The 14,328-nt window shown below is 46.6% G+C and overlaps 1 long non-coding RNA gene across 1 annotated transcript in view; it reads right to left on the reverse strand.

The window, feature by feature from the left end:
* Positions 1 to 13,936: 13,936 nt before the first annotated feature.
* The window catches only part of LOC138745362 (uncharacterized), a 30,304-nt gene continuing 29,912 nt past the window's right edge, over positions 13,937 to 14,328 (reverse strand). Inside the window, exon 3 of the long non-coding RNA XR_011346216.1 lies at positions 13,937 to 14,071. This is a non-coding gene — a long non-coding RNA (uncharacterized lncRNA). The remainder of the gene's footprint in view (positions 14,072 to 14,328) is intronic.

The raw sequence follows: 14,328 nt of genomic DNA on the forward strand, positions 1-14,328 counted from the left end.
AAATACAGTGTCACTGGATTAACAGTTGAGAGATAGATCAACGGTGATGTACGGTAGACTGAGCCAGATACTGTGACACCAGTTACACAGTGGGGAGAAAGTTTAACAGTGATATACAGTAGACAGAGGCAGGTAATGTGACACCGTGTTCACAGTAGTGAGAAGGTTTAAGAGTGATGTACAATAAACTGTGGCAGATACTGTGACAACAGATTCACAGTGGGGAAGAAGTTTAACGATGATTCACGTCACACTGTTGCAGATTCAGTTATACTGTGTTCACAGTGTGGAGAACGTTTAATGGTGATGTACGGTAGACTGGGACAGAAAGTGTGACACTGGGTTCAGAGCAGTGAGAAGATTTAACAGTGATGTATATACAGGATCACAGTGAGGTGTAGGTATAATGGGGATAGAAACATAGAAACATAGAAGATAGGAGCAGGAGTAGGTCATTCGACCCTTCGAGCCCGCTCCGCCATTCAACGAGATCAAGGCTGATCTTAAAGTTCAGTACCCCGTCCCCGCCTTATCTCCGTAACCTTTAATACCCTTATACTGAAGAAATAGATCTAATTCCCTCTTAGATAGATTTAATGAACCTGCCTCTACTGCAATGAATTCCACAGATTCACCACCCTCTGGGTAAAGAAATTCCTCCTCATCTCGGTCCTAAATGGTTTGCCTATTATCCTCAAACCATGGCCCCGGGTTCTGGATTTTCCCACCATTGGAAACATCCCATCTGCATCCATTCTGTCCAGTCCTGCCAGAATTTTATATGTCTCTATGAGATCCCCTCTCAATCTTCTAAACTCCAGCGAGTACAATCCCAATTTGCGCAATCTTTCCTCATAAGTCATTCCTGCCATTCCAGGATTCAGCCTGGTGAATCGCCTCTGCACTCCCTCCATTGCAAGAACATCCTTCCTTAGATAAGGTGACCAAAACTGCACACAATACTCCAGGTGGGATCTCACCAAGGCCCTGTACAGCTGCAGTAAGGTATCCTTGTTCCTATGCTCAAACCCTCTTGATATGAAGGCCAACATACCTTTTGCCTTTTTAACCACCTTCTGTACCTGCATGCTCGCCTTCAGAGACTGGTGTACAAGTACCCCGAGGTCTCTCTGCACTTCCCCATCACTTAATCTATTGCCATTCAAACAGTAATCTGCCCTCTGGTTTGCATTACCAAAGTGGATAACCTCACATTTATCCACATTGTGGTGCATTTGCCATGTATCTGACCAGTCCCTCAATTTATCCAAATCACACTGGAGCTTCCTGACCCCCTCATCCATGCACACAACCCCTCCTAGCTTCGTGTCAAATTTGGAGATATTACATCCAATCCCTTCATCCAGATCATTAATGTGAAGTGTGAACAGCTGGGGTCCCAGTACAGATCCCTGTGGCACCCCACTGGTCACCGACTGCCACTCAGTAAATGAGCCATTTATCCCAACTCTCTGTCTTCTACCTGTCAGCCAGTTCTCAATCCACATCAATACTTTGCCCCCAAACCCATGAGCCTTGATTTTGGAAGCCAGTGGTTTATGCAGGACCTTATCGAAGGCCTTTTGGAAGTCCAGGTACACCACATCCACTGGCTCTCCCCCATCTATTTTACCTGTCACCATCTCAAAGAATTCCAATAGATTGGTCAAGCATGATTTACCTTTTGTAAATCCATGTTGACTCTGTCCGATCCCTTCTCTGCTAGTCATATGCTCCACTATTACATCCTTAATAATGGATTCCATCATTTTGCCCACTACTGATGTAAGCCTCACTGGCCTATAATCCCCGCTTTTTCTCTAATCCCTTTTTAATAGTGGGGTAACATTAGCTACCCTCCAATCCATGGGTACTGATCCTGAGTCTATCAAGTTCTGGAAAATAATTCTTAAAGCATCTGCTATCTGAATGTCCACTTCCTTAAGTACCCTAGGATGTAGATTATCAGGCCCTTGGGATTTATCTGCCTTCAATCCCTTCAATTTCCCCAAGACCATGTCCTTAGAGATACTGATTTCTTTCAGTTCCTCCCTTGCATTAGTCTCTATGTTTCCCAACATCCTTGGGAGGTTATTTGTATCCTCTCTTGTGAAAACAGAACTAAAGTAAGAATTTAATTGGTCTGCCATTTCCTTATTCCCCATTATATATTCCCCTGATTCCGACTGCAAGGGACCTACTCTGGATTTCACCAATCTTTGGGAAATATATGGGAGACTGAGGCAGACACTGTTACATTGGGTTCACATTGGGGAGAAAGTCTATGGGTGATGTAAGGTATATTGAGGCGGATATTGTGACTCCAGGTTCACAGTGGGGAGAAGGTTTAATGATGTACAGTGGGCTGAGACATATACTGTGACACTGGGTTTACAGCAGTGAGAGCTTTAACATTGTTGTATGATAAACTGTGTCAGATAATGTGACACCAGGTTCACAGCAGGGAGAACGTTTAACGGTGATGTACGGTGCACTGAGACAGATATTATGACAGAGGGGTCACACTGGGGAGGTTTATCGGTGATGTATAATAACCACTGGCATACACTGTTAGACCGAATTCACAGTGGGGAGAAGTTTTAAGTGTGATGTACAGGAGACTGAGGTAGATACTGTGACACCAGGTACAAAGTGGGGATAATGTTTAACATTGATATAGGATAAATTGTGGCAGATCGGGTGACACCAGTTTCTCAGTTGAGAGAAGGATTAATGGTGATGTACGGTAGACTGATGCAGACACTGTGACACCGTGTTCACATTGGGGAGAAGGTTTAATGGTGATGTACAGCAGAGTGAGAGAGAAACTGTGAAACCGGGTTCAGAGCAGTACGAAAGTTAAGCAGTGATGGACATAAAACTTTGGCATACACTGTTACACAAGGATCTCTGTGGGGACAAAGTTTAATGTTGTACACGGAAGACTGAGGCAGATACAGTTACATGGGGCTCACAGTGGGGAGAGGGTTTAACAGTGATGTATAATAAACTCTGGTATATACTATGACACCAGGATCACAGTGGGGAGTAGGTTTATTGTTGATACACGGGAGACTGAAACAGATACTGTTACATCGGGTTCACAGTGGGAAGATTTAATGTTGTGTGCTTAGACATACACTGTGACATCGGGTTCAAAAAAAAGAAATGGATTAAAAGTGATGTACAATAAACTTTGTCAGATACAATGACTGCAGGTTCACAGTGGGAAGAAGGTTTATCAGTGATGTATAATAAACTCTGGTATATACTGATGTACCGGTTTCACAGTGGGGAGGAGTTTTAACGGTGAAGTCCGGTGGACTGAGACAGAAACTGTGACACTGGGTTCAGTGCAATGAAATGGTTTAACAGTGATGTACAATAAACTGTGGCAGATACTGTGAAACCAATTTAACACTGGGGAGAAGGTTTATCAGTGATACAAAATACTCTCTGGCATATACACTTATACCGGGCTCACAGTGGGTAGAAGCTTTAATGGTGATGTACGGTGGACTGTGACGGATACTGTGAAACCAGGTACACATTAGTGAGATGGTTTAACAGTGAGGTTCAATGAACTGTGGCAGGTACTGTGACACCAGGTTCACAGTGTGGAGGAGGTTTAAAGGTGACACACGATACATTGTTGCAGATACAGATACAGAGATTTAACAGTGAGGATAAATTTTAATGGTGATTTTTGGGAGACTGAGGCAGATATTATTTAACCGGGTTCACAGTAGGGAGAAGGTTTAATGGTGATGTACGGTTGAATGAGGCAGATACTGTGAAATTGGGTAAACAGTGGGGAGAGGATTTAGCAGTGATATACAGTAGACTGAGGTAGATATTGTGACACCGTGTTCGGGAGAAGGTTTATCAGTGATGTAAGATAAACAGGGGTAGATACTGTGACAACAGGTTCACAGTGGGAAGGAGGTTTAACGGTGATACATGGAAGACTGAGACAGATACTGAGACACTGGGTTCACAGTAGGGAGAAGGTTTAACATTAATGTACGGTAGACTTAGGCAGATTCTGTGACAGTGAGTTCAAATTAGGGAGAAGGTTTAACGGTGATTTTCGGTAGATTGAGACTGATACTATGACACAGGATTTACACTAGTGAGAAGGTTTAACAGTAATGTACAGTAAATGTTGGCAGATACCATGAAAATGAGTTCACAGAAGTAAGAAGGTTTAATAGTGATGTACGATTAACTGTGGCTGATACTGTGACACCAGGTTCAGAGTTCGGAGAAGGTTTAATGTGATGTACGGCAGAATGAGGCAGATACAGTTACACCGGGCTCTCAGTGGGGAGAAGGTTTAATGGTGATGTACGATATAATGTGGCAAATACTGTGACACTGGACTCACAGTTGAGAAATAGATCAACGTTGAGGTCCAGCAGACTGAGGCAGATACTGTGACACAGGATTCACACAAGTAGGAAGAAGGTTTAACAGTGATGTACAATATAGCAGAATCTGTGGCACTTGGTTAACAGTGGAGAGAAGTTTTAATGGTGATGTACTGTTGACTGATGCAGATTCAGTGATACCGGGTTCGTAGTGGGCAGAAGTTTTAACAGTGATGTTTGGTGGAGTAAGACAGATTCTGTGACATCAGGTTCACAGTTTGAGAATGTTTTACAGTGTATGATAAATAGTATAAGATACTGTAAAACCAGGATCAAAATGGGGAGGAGGTTTAATTGAGATATATGGGAGATATACAGTAGACTAATGCAGATACTGTGACACCATGTTCACAGTGAGGAGAAGGTTTTACGGTGATGTATGAAATTGAGGTAGATACCGTGACTCCAGGTGCACAGTTTGATTCGTTTTAAAAGTGATGTACGGGAGACTGAGGCTGATACTATGACACTTTGTTCACAGTTGGGAGAAAGTTTAACAGTGATGTCCAAAAAACTCTGGCATATACTGTGACACCAGGATCACAGTGGGGAGTAGGTTTAATGGTGATATACAGGAGACTGAGGAAGATACTGTTACATCGGGTTCACAGTGTGGAGAAGGTCTATGGGTGATGTAAGGTATATTGAGGCAGATATTGTTACTCCAGGTTAACAGTGGGGAGAAGGTTTAACATTGTACAGTGAGCTGTGACCTACTGTGAGACAGGATTTACATTCATGAGAAGGTTTGACAGTGATGTTCTATAAACTGTGTCAGATACTGTGACACCAGATTAACAGTGGGAGGAGGTTTAACGGTGATGTAAAATAAACTGTGCAGATATAGTAAAACAGTGGGGAGAAGGATTACTGGTTATGTATGGGAAACTGAGGCAGATACCGTGACACTGGGTTCACAGTGGGAAGAATGTTTAATGTGATGTACGGATGACTTTGGCAAATATGGTAACACCAAGTTCACAGTAGTGAGAAGGTTTAACAGTGATGTACAATAAACTATGTCAGATATTGTGACACCAGGTTCACAATGGCAATAATGTTTAAAGGTGATGTAAATTAACTGTGGCAGATAAAGTGACACCAGATTCACAGTGGAGAGAGGTTTAATGCTGATGTATGGAAGAATGGGGCAGATACTGTGGCACCGGGTTCACAATGGGGTGAAGGTTTATCAGTAATGTACAATAAACTGTGTCAGATACTGTGACATCAGGTTCACAGTGGGAAGAATCTTTATCAGTGATGAATAATAAACTCTGGTGCATACTGATATACAGAGTTCACAGTGGGGAGTTTGTTTACATGATGTACAATAAACTGTGGCAGATACTGTGACACCGACTTCACAGTAGTGAGAACGTTTAACAGTGGTATACAATAAATTGTGGCAGATAAATTGACACCATGTTCACAGTGAGGAGAATGTTTAACTGAGATGTACGGTGAACTGAGACAGATACTGTGACACCGGGTTCAGAGCAGTGAAAAGATTTAACAGCGATGTATAAAAAATTCTGGCATATACTGTGTGACTAGGTTCATGGTGGAGAGAAGCTTTAATGGTGATGTATGGTGCAGTGAAACAGATATTATGACACCGTGTTCACAGATGGATATCCAACTGCACGAAAACCAACAAGGTTGGGTCAGATACAGCAATGAGCTCTCCGAACCCTTCTCCATTAACAATGGCGTGAAGCAAGGCTGTGTTCTCGCACCAACCCTCTTTTCAATCTTCTTCAGCATGATGCTGAACCAAGCCATGAAAGACCTCAACAATGAAGATGTTGTTTACATCCGGTACCGCACGGATGGCAGTCTCTTCAATTTGAGGCACCTGCAAGCTCACACCAAGACACAAGAGCAACTTGTCCGTGAACTACTGTTTGCATACGATGCCGCTTTAGTTGCCCATTCAGAGCCAGCTTTCCAGCGCATGACGTCCTGTTTTGCAGAAACTGCCAAAATGTTTGGCCTGGAAGTCAGCCTGAAGAAAACTGAGGTCCTCCCTCAGCCAGCTCCCCACCATGACTACAAGCACCCCCACATCTCCATCGGGCACACAAAATTCAAAACAGTCAACCAGTTTACCTATCTCGGCTGCACCATTTCATCGGATGCAAGGATTGACAACGAGATAGACAACAGACTCGCCAAGGCAAATAGTGCCTTTGGAAGACTACACAAAAGAGTCTGGAAAAACAACCAACTGAAAAACCTCACAAAGATTAGCGTATACAGAGCCGTTGTCATACCCACACTCCTGTTCAGCTCCGAATCATGGGTCCTCTACTGGTATCACCTACGGCTCCTAGAATGCTTCCACCAATGTTGTCTCCGTTCCATATTCAACATTCATTGGAGCGACTTCATCCCTAACATTGAAGTACTCGAGATGGCAGAGGCCGACAGCATCGAATCCATGCTGCTGAAGATCCAACTGCGCTGGGTAGGTCACGTCTCCAGAATGGAGGACCATCGCCTTCCGAAGAACGTGTTATGGCGAGCTCTCCACTGGCCATCATGACCGAGGAGCACCAAAGAAGAGGTACAAGGACTGCCTAAAGAAATCTCTTGGTGCCTGCCACATTGACTGATATCGCCTCATACTGTGCATCTTGGTGCCTCACAGTTTGGCGGGCAGCAACCTCCTTTGAAGAAGACCGCAGAGCCCACCTCACTGACAAAATACAAAGGAGGAAAAACCCAACACCCAACCCCAACCAACAAATTTTCCCTTGCAACCGCTGCAACCGTGTCTGCCTGTCCCGCATCGGACTTGTCAGCCACAAACGAGCCTGCGGCTAACGTGGACATTATCCCTCCATAAATCTTTGTCCACGAAGCCAAGCCAAAGAAGAAGAAGAAGAAGAAGAAAGATAATAAACTCTGGCATGTACAGTTATACTGAATTCACAGTGGGGAGAAGGTTTCAGTGTGATGTACGGGAGACTGAGGCAGATACTGTGAGACCTGGTACAAAGTGGGGAGAATGTTTAACATTTATGTAAGAAAATTTGTGGCAGATAGGGTGACACCAGTTTCTCAGTTGAGAGAAGGTTTAATGGTGATGTTCGGTAGACTGAGACATATACTGTGACACCGCGTTCACAGTGGGAGGTTTGTCACTGATGTACAATAAGTTGTGGTAGATACTTTGACACAAGGTTCACAGTGGGTTGAAGCTTTAACTGTAATATACGGATGTCTGAGAAGGATACTGTGACACCGGTTTACATGTGTGAGAAGGTTTGACAGTGAGGTTCAATGAACTGTGGCAGATACTGTGACACCAGGTTCACAGTGCGGTGGGGGTTTAATGGTGTCACGCAATACGTTGTTGCAGGTACAGTGACACAGAGTTCACAGTGGAGAGAAATTTTAATGGTGAATTTCGGGAGATTGAGGCAGATATTATTTCACCGGGTTCACAGTGGGCAGAAGGTTTAACAGTGATGAACTGTGTCAGATACTGTTACACCAGGTTCACAGTGGGGAGAAGGTTTAACAGTGATGAACTGTGTCAGATACTGTTACACCAGGTTCACAGTGGGGAGAAGGTTTAACAGTGATGAACTGTGTCAGATACTGTTACACCAGGTTCACAGTGGGCAGAAGGTTTAACAGTGATGAACTGTATCAGATACTGTGACACCAGGTTCACAATGAGGAGAAGAATTAACAGTGATGTACAGTTGACTGAGGCAGATAATGTCACAGTGGGGAGAATGTTTAACAGTAATGTATGTTAGACTTTGGCAGATAATGTGACACCGAGTTCACACTAGTGAGAAGGTTTAACAGTGATTTACGATAAGCTGTGACAGATACTGTGACACCATGTTCACCACGGTAGGAAGAAGGTTTAACGATGATGTGAAATGAACTGTGGTAGATAAAGTGACACCAGGTTCACAGTGGGGAGAGGTTTAAAAGTGATGTATGGAAGAATGAGGCAGATACTGTGACCCCAATTTCACAGTGGGGATGAGGTTTAACAGTGATGAACGATAAACTGTGTCAGATATTGTGACATTTGAACAGTAATATACAATAAACTGTTTGATACTGTGACACCAGGTCTAGTGGTTTAAAGGGGGAGAAGGTTTAACAATGATGTATGGTAGACTGAGGCAGATACTAAGATTATGGCTTCACAACAGTGAGAAGGTTTAACAGTAATGTACAATAAACTGTGGAAGATACTGTGACACTGGGTACACAGCACTGAGAAGGTTTAACAGTAATGTACAATCCTTGGGTCGTAGGTTTTATATCGGAGTATACTTCTCCTATCCAGGTTGCTTAACCGGGCTGGAGAGGCCTGCCTCCCCTCTTCGGCTGAACCAAACCTGGAGATCCATGGCCGCTGTCCTCAGTCATGGGGTGGAGCGCCCTGGGCTCGGCCTGATTGCTCTATGCTTCCAATCTATATTGGTTCTGCTTTGTGTTCCAGGCATTAATTAAATGGCCCAGACCGGGGCCTCCGCTTGCTTCTCTCTGCCGAGGCCGGGTCCACTGCCTCCACCTCCCCTCTGCCTGGACCAGGGCCGCCGCCTTCCCTCTGCCCGGACCGGGGCCACCGCCTGTCCCTGCCCCTGGCCCAGGGCCGCCGCGTTACACTGCACCCGGAACAGGGCCGCCGCCTGTTTCCTCTCTGCCGAGGCCGGGGTCGTCGCCTCCTCCTCCCCTCTGCCCGGACCGGGGACTCCGCCTGCTTCTCTCTGCCGAGGCCGGGGCCACCGCCTCCACCTTCCCTCTGCCTGGACCGGGGCCGCCACCTTCCCTCTGCCCGGACCAGGGCCGCCGTCTTTCCCTGTTCCTGGACCAGGGCCGCCGCCTTTCACTGCACCCGGACCAGGGCCTCCGCCTGTTTCCTCTCTGCCGAGGCCGGGGCCGTTACCTCCTCCTCCCCTCTTCCCGGACCGGGGCCGCCGCCTTCCCTCATCCCGGACTGGGGCCGCCGCCGTTTTTCTGCCCTGACCGAGGATGCCGCCTCTTTACTTCTGCCTGAACCGGGGCCTCTGCCAGCTTTCCCTCTGCCGAGGCCAGGGCCGCCACTTCCTCCTCCCCTCTTCCCTGACTGGGGTCACCGACTTCCCTGTGCCCGGACTGGGGCCGCCGCCTCCTACTCTTTGCCCGGACCGGGGCCGTCGCCTCCTTCCCGGTACAGGGAAGGTTTTAAGGCCAAACAAACTGCTTTACCTGCACGGACGGCCGCACGGGCGCCGCCATCGAACCATGGGTGTAAAGGGTGGGGCCAGTACTGCGCACACTGTACTCTACCTAAAAGCTCCTTTGCGCAAGCCCAAGGACATATCCACGTCCTCCCCTTCCATGTCCTACCCTTCAAAAGATGCACACAAGCTCAAGCTAGCATGCTGGAACATCAGAACCATGCTAAACAAGGATGACAGCTACCGACCTGAACGTCGGTCTGCCCTCATTGCTCAAGAACTCCTCAGACTTGGCATTGACATAGCCCCTCTCAGCGAAGTCCACCTTGCAGATGCAGGCAGCCTCCAAGAACGTGGCGCGGGCTACAAGCCTATGGCTGAATAACGCCTATCCGGTGTAGGCTTCATGGTCAAGAACTCCATTGTCTCCAAACTCGAAAACCTCCTGACAGGCCAATCTGACTGGATCAGGTCCATGCGACTCCCCCTTCAAAACAAGCGACACATCACCCTCATCGGGGTCTATACCCCAACACTCCAGGCGGAGCCAGCAGAAAAGGACAAGTTCTACACTGATCTGCGCAACCTCATCCAACACACCCCAACAGCTGACAAAGCTCGAGTCGGCAAAGACTCAGAAACCAGGCCAGGAATCCTGGGCAAGCATGGTGTCGGCAAGTGCAATGACAACGAGCGCCTCCTGTTGCAGCTCTGCGCAGAACAGTGGCTTGTCATTACGAACACCCTTTTCCAGCAGAGGGAAAGCCTGAAGTCTACCTGGATGCATCCCCGATCCAAACACTGGCACCTCCTGGACTACGTCCTGGTGCGAGAAAGAGACAAACAAGATGTGCTCCACATCAGGGTCATGCCCAGCACGGAATGCCACACTGACCACCGGCTTGTCCGCTGCAAGCTCAACCTTCGCTTCAAGCCAAAGTTCAGGAAGAGTAGAGCCCCCAGAAAGAGGTTCAGTGTTGGAAACCTGCAGTCAGACGAGGTGAGAGGAAACTTCCAGGCAAACCCCCAAGCAAAGCTCGAGGGTCCAAACTGCCTCACGGACACGTCCCCTGAAACCCTCTGGGATCAGCTGAAAACGGCCATACTGCAATCCACTGAAGAGGTACTGGGCTTCTCCTCCAGGAAAAACAAGGACTGGTTTGACGAAAACAACCAGGAAATCCTGGAGCTGCTGGCAAAGAAGCGAGCTGCCCACCAGGCTCACCTTGCAAAGCCGTCCTGGCCAGAGAAAAAACGAGCCTTCTGTCTCACATGCAGCCATCTTCAGCGCAAACTCCGGGAGATCCAAAATGAGTGGTGGACTAGCCTCGCCAAACAAACCCAGCTTAGCGCTGACATTGGCAACGTCAGGGGTTTTTATGAGGCTCTAAAGGCTGTGTACGGCCCCTCACCCCAAGTCCAAAGCCCACTGTGCAATTCAGACGGCAAAGTCCTCCTTAGGAAAAAAGATCTCCATCCTCAACCGAAGGTTAGAACATTTCCAATCTCTTTTCAGTGCCAACCGCTCAGTCCAAGAATCTGCCCTGCTCCAGCTCCCTCAACAGCCCTTAAGGCTAGAGCTGGATGAGGTCCCTACCCGGGAAGAGACATGTAAGGCAATTGAACAACCGAAAAGTGGCAAAGGAGCAGGTATGGACGGAATCCCCCCAGAGGTCTGGAAGGCTGGCGGCAAAACCCTGCATGCCAAACTGCATGAGTTTTTCAAGCTCTGCTAGGATCAAGGAAAGCTTCCCCAGGACCTTCGTGATGCCATCATCATCACCCTGTACAAAAACAAAGGTGAGAAATCAGACTGCTCAAACTACAGGGGAATCACTCTGCTCTCCATTGCAGGCAAAATCTTCGCTAGGATACTCCTTAATAGAATAATACCTAGCGTCGCCGAGAATATTCTCCCAGAATCACAGTGCGGCTTTCGCGCAAACAGAGGAACCACTGACATGGTCTTTGCCCTCAGACAGCTCCAAGAAAAGTGCAGAGAGAACAAAACAAAGGACTCTACATCACCTTCGTTGACCTCACCAAAGCCTTCCTTACCGTGAGTAGAAAAGGGCTTTGGCAAATACTAGAGCGCCTCGGATGGTTATCCAACTGCACGAAAACCAACAAGGTCGGGTCAGATACAGCAATGAGCTCTCCGAACCCTTCTCCGTTGACATCGGCATGAAGCAAGGCTGCGTCCTCGCACCAACCCTCGTTACTATCTTCTTCAACCTGATGCTGAAACAAGCCATGAAAGACCTCAACAACGAAGACGCTGATTACATCCGGTACCGCACGGATGGCAGTCTCTTCAATCTGAGGCGCCTGCAAGCTCACACCAAGACACAAGAGCAACTTGTCCGTGAACTACTCTTTGCAGACGATGCTGCTTTAGTTGCACATTCAGAGCCAGCTCTCCAGCGCATGACGTCCTGTTTTGCGGAAACTGCCAAAATGTTTGGCCTGGAAGTCAGCCTGAAGAAAACTGAGGTCCTCCATCACCCAGCTCCCCACCATGACTACCAGCCCCCCCCACCCCCCACATCTCCATTGGGTACACAGAACTCAAAACGGACAACCAGTTTACCTATCTCGGCTGCAGCATTTCATCTGATGCAAGGATTGACAACGAGATAGACAACAGATTCGCCAAGGCAAATAGCGCGTTTGGAAGACTGCACAAAAGAGTCTGGAAAAACAACCAACTGAAAAACCTCACAAAGATTAGCGTATACAGAGCCATTGTCATACCCACACTCCTGTTCGGCTCCAAATCATGGGTCCTCTACCGGCATCACGTATGGCTCCTAGAACGCTTCAATAATCATTGTCTCCACTCCATCCTCAACATTCATTGGAGAGACTTCATCACCTACATCGAAGTACTCGAGCTGGCAGAGTCCAAAAGCATCGAATCCACACTGCTGAAGATCCAACTGCGCTGGGTAGGTCACGTCTCCAGAATGGAGGACCATCGCCTTCCGAAGATCGTGTTATATGGTGAGCACTCCACTGGCCACCGAGACAGAGGTGCACCAAAGAGGTACAAGGACTGCCTAAAGAAATCTTTTGGTGCCTGCCACATTGACCACTGCCAGTGGGCTGATATCGCCTCAAACCGTGCATCTTGGCGCTTCACAGTTCGGCGGGCAGCAAGCTCCGTTGAAGAAGACCACAGAGCCTACCTCACTGACAAAAGACAAAGGAGGAAAAACCCAACACCCAACCCCAACCAACCAATTTTTTCTTGCAACCGCTGCAATCGTGTCTGCCTATCCTGCTTCGGACTTGTCAGTCATAAACGAGCCTGCAGCTGATGTGGACATACCCCTCTATAAATCTTCATCTGCGAAGCCAAGCCAAAGAATGTACAATAAACTGTGGCAGGTACTGTAACACCAGGATCACAGTGGGGAGAATATTTAACAGTGATGTACGAAGACTGAGGCAGATACTGTGACACTGGATTCACAAAGGGGAGAAAGTTTATCAGTGGTGTACGCTAAACTGTGGAAGATACTGTGACACCGAGTTCACATTAGTGAGAAGGTTTAACAGTGATGTACAATAAACTGTGGCAGGTACTGTTACACCAGGTTCACAGTGCGTAGAAAGTTTAATGGTGATGTACAGTAGACTGAGGCAGATACTGTGACCCTGGGTTTACAGTACAGGGAATGTTTAAAAGTGATGTACAATAAAATGTGGCAGATATTGTGAAACCAGGTTCACAGGGGGAAGAATGTTTAAAAGTGATCCACATTACACTATTGCAGATACATTGACAGTGGGTTCACAGTAGGGAGGAGATTTAAGGGTGATGTATGGGAGACTGAGGTAGATACTGTGACACTAGGTTTACAGTGGGGAGAATGTTAAACGGTGCTGGACGGTAGACTGAAGCAAATACTATTACATCAAGTTCACAGTGGGGAGAAGGTTTAACGCTGATGTACTATAGACTGAGGCAGAAACTATGAGACAGGATTCACATTCGTGAGGTTTAACAGTGATGTACGATTAACTGTGTCAGATACTTTGACATCAGGTTCATATTGGGGAGAAGGTTTAATGGTGATGTACGGTAGAGGGAGGCAGATACTGTGACACAAGGCTCATTGTATTGTTCATTTTTCTTAATTACAACATCTAATTTATATCTCCATTTTTTTTTGTGGCAACTTCCAAACATTCCATAAACTTCAATTCTAATCAGATTTTGTTCATTTAAATAGGTCACCACAAAAATCCCAAATCATTTGGTCTCTTAAGTACGCTGCACAAAATTAAATTCTTTACCTGGGTTTGGTTCAATGGCAATTCAGTCTCTTTCATTATTTTTTCAGCCCCTCGTTTTGTGCTTTCTGCTTTGCCCAGCTGATTTACCAAATGAGCATCCAACTCTGTCTTCTCATCTTGACCCAACATCTCCTCTGTAAACTTAAGCAAACCAAGATGACTAAAGTTAAAATTTTCACATCTGCATTTTCAAAAGCAAAAATCACGCTGTGACTTGCAGTTTCACATCATAATCCCACTTGCTAAACTTGCAAGCAACTACACCACATCTTACAGCTGGAAAATTGCAAGAAAACTGCTTGGTTAAAGCAAAGATTCCACCCAGTCACCCCATTAAAGGCCTCCAGGTTAACAACAGATAGCAACCTGAAAGTTAAATACAAAGATCTGTATCAGGA

The sequence above is a fragment of the Narcine bancroftii genome, chromosome 11, assembly GCF_036971445.1.
Source record: "Narcine bancroftii isolate sNarBan1 chromosome 11, sNarBan1.hap1, whole genome shotgun sequence".
Taxonomy (NCBI): domain Eukaryota; kingdom Metazoa; phylum Chordata; class Chondrichthyes; order Torpediniformes; family Narcinidae; genus Narcine; species Narcine bancroftii.